At 37.5% G+C, this 13,396-nt stretch overlaps 1 long non-coding RNA gene across 8 annotated transcripts in view; it reads right to left on the bottom strand.

Annotated features, from left to right (window-relative positions):
- Positions 1-13,396, bottom strand: part of LOC102130180 (uncharacterized) — a 167,866-nt gene that overhangs the window by 97,057 nt on the left and 57,413 nt on the right. Inside the window, exon 3 of one of the 8 annotated variants that reach the window (XR_012431841.1) lies at positions 5,422-6,274. The exons of the other annotated variants lie outside the window; for them this stretch is intronic. This is a non-coding gene — a long non-coding RNA (uncharacterized lncRNA). Of the gene's footprint in view, positions 1-5,421; positions 6,275-13,396 lie in introns of those variants that run through there. 8 annotated transcript variants of the gene reach the window in all.

Raw genomic sequence — 13,396 nt, 5'->3', positions numbered from 1 at the left:
AAAACCTGGAAATGACTAAGAGCTTTTCTTTCAAAAATCATTAAATTGCTTTTTCTAAGAGAAGGGAATATAGAGAAAGCAACCTCTCATTACACAAAATTTATTCATATTTTTAAGTGAGCTTGTCAATGTTGTAGATGCTAAGAAGATATGCAACAAAGACATTAAAATCAAGTAAATATCTCACCATGAGTCACCATTTCAGAAGAGACTATTTTTTCATAAATAAAGTTCCTTTGGGAAAAGAAAAGACACAATGAACTTCAGATAACCTTGCTATGTTTCTAAATTCAAGGAATTGATACCTTTATAAAATACACATAACTAGATTATGTGAAGGAAAAAACTGGGTATACACTGGGTCAAAGACAGTTCACCCAAGTGGGTTTTGTTTGCAGTTTTCTTTATATAGCTTGAAAACAATAGCATCTCTGTAAAAAATATGTAGCGTTTAGTGCATATAGAGACAGGAATAGTCATAGCTAATTGTGAAGATGATGTAAGTCTGTCTATTCTCTTATAAGTCAAACCTAAACTAACCGTCTTTCACCTCATATCCCAAATTTTTCTTTTTCTGTATTCCAAATCTTACGGATTACATCATGGTATATGAAGCCCTAGAGTTGGAATCCTGAAAGCTATGTTCCAGCCTTCCATTTCTTTTCATCTCCATTTCTGCTTGCTAATTGTGCTTTGCTCACTTCAACACATCATCCTGAAAGCAGCATCTTTTTCACCATGCTCTTCTTTCAATTCCTACTTCTATGGCCTCGACTCTGACATTGTCACCTCTCTTCTTTGTCTAACTCTACTTCCAGAGAAAGAGACTTGCAGAAACAAAGATGGTTATTTATGAGCTAGGCCAGAGAGTAAGTAACAACAAAAATCACAAAAACAAAATTACCTGTCCTGAAATAAAATACCCAGGTCAAATTGGAAAAACCAGGAAAAAAGAAAAAAAAAAAAAGATGTCAGGGGTGGGGAGACTATGCTTTTGGTTTGGGGCTAAATGTGCAGGAGAGTTATAAAGGGGTGAGGTTGAAAGTGGGAGGAAGGAAACACACACTGAGCAGCCCATGACCATGAAGAAGGCGTGTGTGAAGTGGCCTGGATCAGTTCTGAGACCGTGTGCAATACTGTGGTGTTTGTTTTGTGGTCCATGTGCACACGCATGATTGAACCACCTTCATTACAGTGGGCTGGACGGGGAAGACATTCAGAACCCTTGCAACAATCTCCCTACCTCCAGCAAATTTTCCACACTTACTGAACATATTTTCCCTCAGTTATCTGTTCATATTTCTCTCCTACTTGAGACCTTTCAGTGACTTTTTAATGGCTCTTCTTGGCATGAACGTATAGGAGAAGAAAAATAATTTTTTCTTCAACTCTCACAGGGTCTAGTTGAAATGGAACCCTGTACAAAAGATAAATCAATGAGAAAAACAAAAGGAAACATATATATATTATATATATTATATTTTGTATATATATAATATTTTATATATATATGAAGAGAGATAGCCAGGGAATGAATAATTCTCAAACAGGTGGCTTTGAATTTCAGCTTACATAACATCTTCAACAAAGAACAATAAATTTTTAGAGAAGTGGCAACAAAGAAAAAGGATTTTCCCTCTCTAGGGGTGGTAACTGAAAAAAGACAAATAATTGGCAGACGAATACTAATTAGTAAAGGTTTTTCACAAGGCCAGTAAGAGTCTACAGTTGTCTTCAGTGGTTAACCTTTGTTCTCCTTGTAGAGGGGTGATTCAGGATATCTTCTGTCTTTGTAAATCTATGACCTGCTTTTAGGCAAAGAGAGGGAGGGCAGAGAGCTCTCCTGCATCTGCTCCTTCTTAACTGTCTTCAGCTCAACAATCTTCCATATTTTGGAATACTTCCATATTCTGATCTTCCACTAAAGCCATGCTAATTAATGACTGTCAAGAATTGATCTTAGGCCAGGCACCATGGCTCACACCTGTAATCCCAACACTTTGGGAGACAAAGGTAAGAGGATCACTTAAGGCCAGGAGTCCAACAACAACCTGGGCAACATAGCGAGACCCCATCTCTATGTTGTAAAAATGTATTTAAAATAATGTATTTTGATCCCTTAGTGCCAGGGGAATAGAAAAGAAGGTGCTGGCAGGGTTGAAGACAGTATACCAAGTACCATCCGTCTATGATGGATTCAGTTATAATCATTATGTCTAGAATATTAGAACAGTCGGTTTATAGGAGAAACAACTGAATTCAATTGACCATAATCTGCCAGCTCACTTTTGCTAGTCATGCAGGGCTTATGTTTTAATATACTACATCTATTACTACCCCTTACAAACCCTTACTACTAGTAAGACATGTAGTATATTAAAACAAAAGCCCTGCATGACCAGTAACAGTAAAAGTAAAAGCTACTTTCATTTCCTTAATCCAGGCTCTCATTTTTCCTCCTTTACTTGCGATTCTGTATACTTTTGGTTGGACTACTCAGGAAAAGACCAAGAGAGGGTTTGGTGATAGATTTGTAAGTCTAACTATCACTTTCTACATGTGGCTCTTCAAGATTGAGAGAATCACTATACCTTCCACAGTGGAAGCTACAATATTAGCAGAACAAATAAGCCCAAATGACCCTAGCAGGTCTCCTTCCCCATCAGTTGAAAGCAGGTGCCCCCCTTATAAGTCCTGTTCCCAGGGTGACTTTGGCATCTACAGCCAAAAGAACCACTAATGTTTGATTCCCTCCTCTCTTGCTGGAACCTTGCAGTGTGTTCACATGGGTTCATGAGGCCTTTATTCCCTTCTCTGGGGACAGGGAAACCTTGGCCTCACCCTAATCATCATTCTGCTTAAAGCAGCTAAAGTATGAGAGAGCAAGGGAGGGAGAAAGTGGCTCTGTGCCCCACACACACACACAAAAGGTATATATATTTACGGGTGGTTTCAAGCTGTGCTGGGACCGGTCATGGCTGAATAAAAAAACACTTTAAATACTGTCTGCCTACCTAAAGTCCTACACAAAGCAGCAAGGTCATCATTATTGCTACCGTCTGTGTCAACTTTGGGGACCTCTTGACTCAACAGCTACAGACACATTGCTTTCTGCTGAAGCTGTAGTTTTTGCCCCTTTTTTGCTGACTCAAGCTCACCAACACTTTTTGCGAAGAACCCACCTCAGTGAGGGCATTTCCTGCCACATCGTCAAGATAACATCTCTGAAATCTCACCTGTTTTTAGTGTAACAGCGAGGAGAGTTTTCCAGGGCAGCAGGTTGACCACAAGAAATTCTTCATATTTATTTCAGTCATTTCTCATTCTTTAGTGGGTGACCTTTATTAGCATTATAAATTCTCTGCAGTGTCCTCTGAATACTATGAGTCTGTCAGTGTTGGGTGGAGCCTAATTTATCTGCCTTAAGGAACTCTCCCTAAAAAGGCCTAAGCTTTCTTAGAGGACAGGAGCCTCTGCCTAGGACCCTGAGACATTATTTTAGACAGAGAGGTTGAAGAAGGCCTCAGTGAAGAGGTGGTATTTCAGGAGGATTTGTTTAAATTGTGAAAACGAACTGTGTGGGTATTTGGCGGAAGAGTGGTCCAGAAAGTGAAACAGCAAGTTCAAGGATCCTGAAGCAAGACTCTGAGGAGTACAAGAGAGGAACAACAGGGAAGCCAGTGCGACTGAAATAGTGTGAAGGAAGAAACGTGTGGTAGGAAATTGTTTGGAATATAATATTTAAAGGAAGACCTACTGAAATATTATAACCAAATAATTTATTATTATACATCATCAGTATTGATTCATGCATCGAAGAGATCAAGTCTTGCTCTGTCACCCAGGCTGGAATGCAGTGGCACGATCTCAGCTCACTACAACCTACAACCTCCGCCTCCCAGGCTCAAGAGATTCTCCTGCCTTAGCCTCCCAAGTAGCTGGGATTACAGGCGTGAGCCATCACTCCTGACAAAAAAAAAAAAAAAATCTGAATACTATACTTTCTCATCGTCTTTTATATATAACCTCTTACATTTATGTGTTTTGCCCTCTTCATCCCCTCCCCCTCTTTTTGGTCTTACTTGTTATTTGTCTTTTAACTTACATCAATAGCAAATTATGCTTTATGAAGTTTAGTATTTCTGGAGAACTCAGTGCCACATTAACTCAGAGTGCTAAATACACGTTGTTCTAATATTGAAACCAGAAGGAACATGCCCACGTCCTTTTGAGAATGTGGAAAAAGACGTCAGGTTATGCAAGGGTTAACCCTGTACGTGAAATAGAGGACGATTATATTGGCCACTGAGTAAACAAAGAAAAGGAGACAGCTCTGCTCTCTTATTGTAATTGCAAATTTATTTTTTATAGTTTCTATTTTCCTTTAAACTGCCTTAATCTGTCTTCCTGCTGTGACCTATTTCCAGTAATGCATATTCAGAATAAAAATAGTAGTTCAAATCATATCAGAACTCAAGTTACTCCTTGTCGAGCAGAAACACGTACTTTTATACAACAGTGAAATCAATTCCCCTCATACTAATTATTTAATTTCCATAATACACTGACAGTATTCTGCTATTAAGTATTCATATCTAAAACTTGTTTTGTAATATTTTAATAGTTCTTCCTTTAAACAACACTGTGAGGAAATACAGTTACTATTTTATAGATCAAGCAATGGAGCAGTTGGAAAGTTAAATTATTGATCCAAAGCCATACAATGAGGCTCTGCTTATGCTTGTAACCAGGGTGTCATTTGGCTTAACTGATCTTTTAGTTCAAATGAGTTGATCGAATGAAAGATTAATCAGTCAAACTGACATATGACCAAATTGATCAACTACTAACATTGATCATTTCAGGGTGGTGTTCTCGAACTGGCCCACAATCCATTTCAAACTGCATGCTTGTATCAAAACGGCTCATGTGCTCCATGAATATATACACCTACTATATACCCACACAAAAAAATTAACATTAAAATAAAAAAACTATGAATTCTGCTTCTCACTCCAAATATACAAATAAGAATTTCCTGGTCTAGGGTCCAGGACTCTGCATTTCAAGCAAGTATCCCACATGATTCTTCTGCATGCCAACGTTTGGAAATATGATTGTTGGTGGGCAGTATTAGAAAAGTGCAACTGAATTACTTCCTAGGGTGTATCTAGCATTCAAATAAGTAGAAATCCTTGATGTTAATTAACTAAGCCAGGAAGGAGTAGAGTGGAGCTAGCCAAAACTTTGATAATTCTAGATGCTCTTTCAGATATTAAATGCAGCCCGTCAGTCTACCTGAAGAAATTTTAAAATATTCTATTTTGATTTTATATCTAAGAGATATCCCCTCGCGATCAAACTGTGGTGTATGTATATGTATACGGCCAGGTAAGGAAGAATAAAAATTTGTAAACTATTCAATTTATTGCGAATCAAATATTTAATAACACCACAAAATGTATAAGACAGGTAAATTTACTTTTATTTAGTAATTGGGCCATGTAGTACGTAATTCTTTCTCTTTCCAGCATATTCTTGATTCCCTGCCTTGAATCAATGCCGCCATCTTCCTTTTAACTCAGGTAAGGAACAAATGCCAATCTAAAATTGTGCTGCATGATGCAAAAAGAACTCCAATTATCATATATCATAAAAATTCCCTTATTCACTGACATAATGAATCCATACTAAGTACCTACTGTGTTTGATGTAGATAACTATACAGTCTCAGATGTTCTTGCCCATCACTTTCATTTTCAGAAGATGAGCTTGACTTCTTTGCAATGAACATTGACGATAGCATGAACTTCTGTTAATGTTTTTATCCACATCTTGCCATAAATTGTAGTACAATTATGTCTGATTTCAAGCTGTGAATTTGTTCTAATGCAGACCAGCAGACTTAGCCTCTCCTCCTGGTACTTCTGAGGAATCCAGGCAGCCCAGACAAGTAGGTTTGCCCCCAGCAAAACACACCCTCTCCATCAAGGGACAAATTGATTAATTAAACGGGTCCTGCTCCCTGTGCCACCCAACTGGGTGAGACCCTCCAACAGGGGTTGTCAGACACCCTATACAGGAGTGATCCATCCTACTGGCATCAGGCTGGTGCCCCGCAAGCTCAGAGGTCCCAGAAGAAGGAGCAGGCGCCCATCTTTGCTGCTCTCCAGCCTCCTGCAGTGACATCCCCAGGCACAGGAGTGAAGCAGATGAACAAGGCCTGAAGTGAACCCCCAGCAAATGGCAGCAGCCCTATAGAATAGGGAGGGACCTATTTGAAATAAAAACAAACAAGCAGAAAGTAACAACAGCATCAACAACAACAACAACATAAAAGGCCCCCACAAAAACCCCATCCAAGGGACAGCAGCCTCAAAGACCGAAACTAGACAAACTCATGAAGATAAGAAAGAATCCATGAAAAAATGCTGAAAATCTAAAAGGGCAGAGTGCCTGTTCTCCCCCAAATAATTGCAATGCCTCTCCATCAAGGGCACAGACTAGGAGGAGAATCAGATGGATGAATTGACAGAAGGAGGCTTCAGAAGATGGGTAATTAAAAACTACAATGAGCTAAAGGATCACGTTCTAATCCAACGCAAAGAAGCTAAGAATGTGGATAAAAGATTAGAGGAATTGCTAACTCAAATATCCAGTTTCAAGAGGAACATAAATGACCTCACGGAGCTGAGAACACACCACAAGAACTTCGTGAAGCATACACTAGTATCAACAGCCAAATCGACCAAGTGAAAGAAACGATAACAGAGTTTGAAGACCACCTTGCTGAAATAAGACATGCAGACAAGAATAGAGAAAAAAGAATAAAAAGGAATGAACAAAGCCTCCAAGAAATATGGGACTTCCTAAAAAGACTGAACCTACGATTGATTGGAGTATCAGAAGGAGAAAGGGAGAATGGAAACAAGCTGGAAAACACACTTTAGGATATTATCCAGGAGAACTTCCCCAACCTAACAAGACAGGTCAATATGAAAATTCAGGAAATACAGAGAACACCATTAAGATACTCCACGAGATCAACCCCAGATTCTCCAAGGTCAAAATGAATGAAAAACTGTTAAGTGCATCCAGTTTACCTACAAAAGGAAGCCCATCAGATTAACAGCAGACTTCTCAGCGGAAACTCTACGTGCCAGAAGAGATTTTTTGGGGGCCAATATTCAACATTCTTAAAGAAAAGAATATTCAACCCAGAATTTCATATCCAGCCAAACTAAGCTTTGTAAGTAAACGATAAACAGAACCCTTTCCTGACAAGCAGATGCTGAGGGATTTTGCTACCTCCTGGCCTTCCCTGCAACAGCTCCTGAAAGAAGCACTAAATGTGGAAAGGAAAAACTGGTACCAGCCACTGAAAAACACAACAAAATATAAAGACCAAAGATACTATGAAGATACCGCATCAACTAGTGTGCAAAATAACCAAATAGCATGATGATGGCAGGATCAAATTCATACATAATGACACTAACCTTAAATGTAAATGGGCTAAATGCCCCAATTAAATGACACAAACTAGCAAAATGGATAAGGAGTCAAGAATCATCCGTGTGCTGTATTTAGAAGATGCACCTCATGTGCAAAGACACATAGGCTCAAAATACGGGGATGGAGGAAAATTTACCAAGCAAATGGAAAGCAAAAAAAAAGCAGGGGTTGAAGTCCTAGCCTCTGACAAAACAGACTTTAAACCAACAAAGATCAAAAAAGACAAAGAAGTATATTACATGATGGTAAAGAGAACAATTCAACAAGAAGAGGTAGCTATTCTAAATATATATGTACCCCAAACAGGAGCACCCAAATTCATAAAACAAGTTTTTAGAGACCTACAAAGAGACTTAGATTCCCACATAATAAAAGTGGGAGACTTTAACACCCCACTGTCAGTATGAAACAGATCAATGAGATAGAAAATTAACAAGGATATTCAGGGCTTGAACTCAGCTCTGGATCGAGAGGACCTAGTAGACATCTACAGAACTTTCCACCCCAAATCAACAGAACATACATTCTTCTCAGTGCCACATGGCACTTATTCTAAAATTGACCACACAAATGGAAGTAAAACAATCCTCAGTAAATACAAAAGAACTGAAATCATAACAACAGTCTCTCAGACCACAGTGCAATCTAATTAAAACTCAGGATTAAGAAACTCACTCAAAGCCACACAATTTTGTGGAAATTGAACAGCCTGCTCCTGAATGACTCCTGGGTAAATAATGAAATTAAGGCAGAAATCAAGAAGTTCTTTAAAACCAATGAGAACAAAGAGACAACATACCAGAATCTCAGGGACACAGCTAAACCAGTGTAAAGATGGAAATTTATAGCTCTAAATGCCCACAAGAGAAAGCAGGAAAGATCTAAAATCGACACCCTAATGTCACAATTAAAAGAACTAGAGAGGCAAGAGCAACTAATTCCAAAGTTAGCAGAATACAAGAAATAGCTAAGATCAGAGAAGAAATGAAGGAGATAGAGACACAGAAAACACTCCAAAAAAATCAATGAATCCAAGAGCTGGTTTTTTGAAAAAATAAAAAAAATAGATAAATAACAAAATAGACCACTAGCTAGACTAATGAAGAAGGAAAGAGAGAAGAATCAAATAGACACAATAAAAAATTACAAGGGAGATATCACCACCAACCCTACAGAAATACAAACTACCATCAGAGAATTCTATAAACCGGCGTGAGCCACCGTGCCCGGCCGCTGTGAATATATTTGTTTAGATGAGATCAATGTTTAAATTGGTAAACTTTGAGTAAAACAAATTACCTTCCATACTGCGTGTGGGCCTCTTCCAATCAATTGAAGGCCTTAAGGGAAAGCAAGCTGAAGACCCCGAAGAAAAGGAAATTCTGCTTCCACTGTCTTCAAACTCATACTGCGACATCAACTCTTCCCTAGATCTCTACGATGTCAACTATTCTGCAGATTTTGGACTTGCCAAACTCCAAATTAGCATAAGCTAATTTTGTAAGACAAATTGTTCTCTCTCTCTCTCTCCACACACACACACACACACACACACACACACACACACACACACACACACACACACACACATTTGTTCTGTTTCTCTGAAGGACCCTGACTGAAATACCTGGTGATTTTTGGTATCCTACATGTGTAACTGTGAGCTGACTGCACCTCTCAACTCCTTGTTTCCTAGCCATTTCTAAACTCATTCTTATGAATTCCGATCGCTATTACCAAGAACAAGGCATTTCTATACAAGGCACATTTGTCCATCTTTGTTCTAAACTTCACCTGGAATCTTAGGACTTCACTTTTTCTTCTTTCCTACCCAGTCACTTCCTCCTTCCTACCTAGCTCCTTTCCTTCATCGTGTAAATGTAAATCACAAGAAGCAAAACTGGAGAAGAATGGAGAACTATTAGGATTATTTCATTTCAGTTCATAGACGAAGAGAACTATAAAATCATGTCTTAAAACAAGGAAGATTGAAATAAATTTTGAAAAATATCCTGAAGAAAGAATCAACAAGATTTGGCCATCGGTAGATGGCCAATTTGGAGTGAGGACAAACGTCTCAATTTTTTCCCCTAGTCATCTGAATAAAGAGTAGTGAAAAATTTATAATAAAAGGGGAAGAGAGTTTATTCTGAACATAATTTTAATGTTTTGACGTGGTCTTCAAAGGTCTTTTGAATTTGTTCTCACCTACCTTCCTGACTTTATTTCCTATCACTTCTCTAAGCCCTTTGAAATTCCCTTAATGACTCAAGCCTCTTCATACTTCTTTCAACTTGGAGTGCCCCCACCCTAGAACTACTAGTCTGACTTGTTTATGGAAATATGCCTAGGTCATATTTAGGTTGCAATTCAAGTGCCAAGTCTTCAGTGGAACAAATCCTGACTCTGAAATGATTTTACTATACTAGGTCTGTTGCAATTTTTAACCTGTTTTCCATTGAGACTATACTTTCCTTGAGGAGGAGGCCTACGCCTCATTTATCCTTGTATTCCTAAAAAATGGCACAGTGCTTGGCACATCTAAATAACTCAATAAATATTTATTAAGTGACATTTTTCACACAGCTAATATGACTATGTTTTGCCTTCTTGTCCCCACTATGTCTAACCTCTAGAGTTAAACTCCAACTTGACTGGAAGGGACCTGTCAACCTCATTTTTAAGATTCTTTATCTTTAGCTATGAAATAATGTTTCCTCTAAAAATTAAAAAAAAAAAAAAAAAAAACCTATCAACCTAAATGCCCTTGAGACAACCTTTTTCCAAACATTATGACGAGAAGGTTCACTTTCTCAATACATTTATCACTTCAACTTTGGCAACAGCTTCATTGTTGTTAAGGATACTATCCAGGCACAATATGCAGTGAAGCAGATTCTGATAATGACAAGGAATTTTCATAAATTCTTAACATAGTCCATTGGGTTTATGTGGAATTGGTGAATTAGAAAATGTCTCTAATGTTTAGTTGCATCAATTCCCTAAGGGGTTAATTCAGTGGTTCCACGGCATATACCACAAGATGAGATTCCTATGTGACACAGTGAAGAAGTGCAATGAATGGAATAAACCAGATGCCATATACTTTACCCTAGACCTTAAATGTCCTTAAATTGATTACTATCTTTCTCAACCATGTGACTTTTCTATAATGTAATTAATAAATACAGGTTACTGACCAAATCTATAAAATGTATCTTTCATTTCTAGTTGAGTGAATGTTTTTCAAGGAGTGGATATAATGGTGAACAACAACAACCACAAAAACTTTATTTGAATCCTAGTGTCACTATTTACTAGCTGAGTGACCTAGGACAAATTATTTAAATGCTCTATTTCTTTATTAATAAAATGAGAATCAAATAGTTATTTATAAGGTGGCTTACAGAATAAAATATAATTGTGTATTTTAAGTATCTACTACAGAGGCTGGTATTTATTGTATACATAATAAAATGAGTGTCTTTATGATTTGCTCAAAATACAAGTTCATACTACATTTATACTGTCAAAATCATTTTGAAAAAATCAATGTATATAATCTATTTTTCAAATGTAAACATTAACTGTTCTTTCCTAATATGAACATATTATAAAAACTTTCTACAATTTGGAAATATGAGTAATAAGGGAAAGTCCCTTCGTATCATCCTGAAAATGATAGCCACTATTAACTATTTGCTGTAAACGCTGTCACATATTTTCTGAGTATACTTTTCTACAAAAATGAATGAATAAACATATACATATGTTTAATTCTGTAGCTTCTTTTTATTTAATTTGTCACACGAAATTTTCTTTGTCATCTTTACCACCCTTGCAAAATAAAAAGAATACTTATTTGTATTTGCAACCTTGTTTTAGTCCATTTGTGGTGCTATAACAGAATACCTGGGGCTAGGCAATTTATTAAGAAGAGAACAAAAAGTGTAGATAACATACATGCCTAAGGACATATAGCTAGTAAGTAGTACCAGAGGCCGGGAAGCTCAAGCTCAAGGTACTAGCAGTTTCAGTTGTCTGATGAGAGTTGCTCTTTGCTTCCAAGATCACACTTTTTGTTGCATCCTGCAGAGGAAACCAATGTCGTGTCCTCACATAGCAGAAGGCAGAAAAGTAAGAGAGCCCAGTGTTGCCTGAAGCCTTTTTATGAGGAACTTAATCTCATTAATGAGGGAGGAGCCCTCATGGTCTAAGCATCTCTTAAAGGCCCACCAACATCTGAATTTTAGAGGGAGCACATTCAAGCCATAGAAAACCTAATTGAAAAAAAAAAGTTGTCTTTTTTGTAAGCAGTGCAAGAATTCCTTGGAAGAGGGAGAAGGCTGCCTTTGTTAAGAAAATGCTGTGACAACCTGGCTATAAGATGGAGGGTAGTGTCTAGGACTGAGCATCAGACTGGCAACCAGAAGTTCTGAAGAAGAAGGCATCTCCTCCTCCTGAAAAGGAGAAGGATGTGGATGTTTTTGGAGAGGTAGAGTGAAAAAGGCCAGAAGCAAAGAAGAAAGAACTAACAGGGATAAGCTCTGGATGTGTGTTGGTGTGTTGGGTGGGGCGGCGGTTGGAAAGCTGCGGAGATGGTGAGGGGGTTGGGAGAGATAGAGAGGGAAAGAGAGGGAAAGAAAGAAAAGAAGAAAGAGAAAAAGAGAGAAAGAAAGAGAGAGAGGAAAGAAAAGAAAGAGGAAGAGAAGAAGGAAGGGAAGGGAAGGGAAGAAGAAAGGAAGGAAGGAAGGAAGGAAGGAAGGAAGGAAGGAAGGAAGGAAGGAAGGAAGGAAGGAAGGAAGGAAGGAAGGAAGGAAGGAAGGAAGGAAGGAGAAAAGAAATAAAAAGGTTTGTAGGCAAGGTATTGTAAATATATATTTTTGCATTTACTTATGTCATTATTTTATTAAGGGTTATATTTTCACTTAGATATCATACCTAACTGACCCCCTATTGTCGAATATGCTAAGTTATACTCCTTTCCTAGCAATCAAGAACTTCTGAAGAACTTTGACCTCTTTTCTTCTATAAGAACTCTGTTCCAAATGAAAAGTTCAATATTTGTTTCCCAAATACATGGTAAAATCTCATCTTAGAACTTCTTATATTTAACCACACACTTGTGAATTTAATTTTATGCATTTCTATGAAATCCCTTGAATTTAAATTCTGCCTTCTCTTAAAAGCTGTTTGAGGTTTACCATCTCTATAAGGCCATATGGGTTATTTCCTCTCAAGCCATTTGTCGTTTATCAGGCATCCTCAAACTTGTAAAGCAAAGATAACTTCAGCCTTTTATTTTATTAAAATGAATTAATCTAAAAAATTATTTGAAGAGTGGATCAACACAAGCGCTTCAAGAGGTGTAGTTCAATTTAAGCATTAATTGGGGGTCTGGAGTAGTGGTTTAAAGCCACTACTATTGTTTGAGGATGCTTGTTGTCATCTTCTATGCATTCGTTATCTGAAAAACAGGATGATAAGTGCCTGAGATTAGGAGCCTCACCTTATGGACAGCACTCATCATGGAACTTACACTGTGAAAGTTTACCAGAAATACTTTTTAATGTTCGTTTTGAATGTTTTAAAGAATTTCACAAAGAAATCGTATCCCCAAATTCTAAACCATTATGATTGCCCTCAGAAAAAAATTCTGAATTAAATACTAGTTTATACATTTCCTATTATAAGCCCAGGTACTGAAAATAATGATTAAGAAATAATAATAACTATATATTTAGTGACTATTGGGTCCCAGAGACTGTCCTAAACCTTCATATAATCAGTGTATTTAATCCTTATAACAAGCAGAAGATAGGTAGTATTATTTACTGAAATTTAATGTTCAGTATGCAAAGAACTTAAAAAGTGTAAATAA

The sequence above is a fragment of the Macaca fascicularis genome, chromosome 2 (assembly GCF_037993035.2).
Source record: "Macaca fascicularis isolate 582-1 chromosome 2, T2T-MFA8v1.1".
Lineage (NCBI taxonomy): Eukaryota > Metazoa > Chordata > Mammalia > Primates > Cercopithecidae > Macaca > Macaca fascicularis.
The sequence above is the reverse complement of the archived record's forward strand: the minus strand, read 5'-3'. Positions and strand labels throughout refer to the sequence as shown.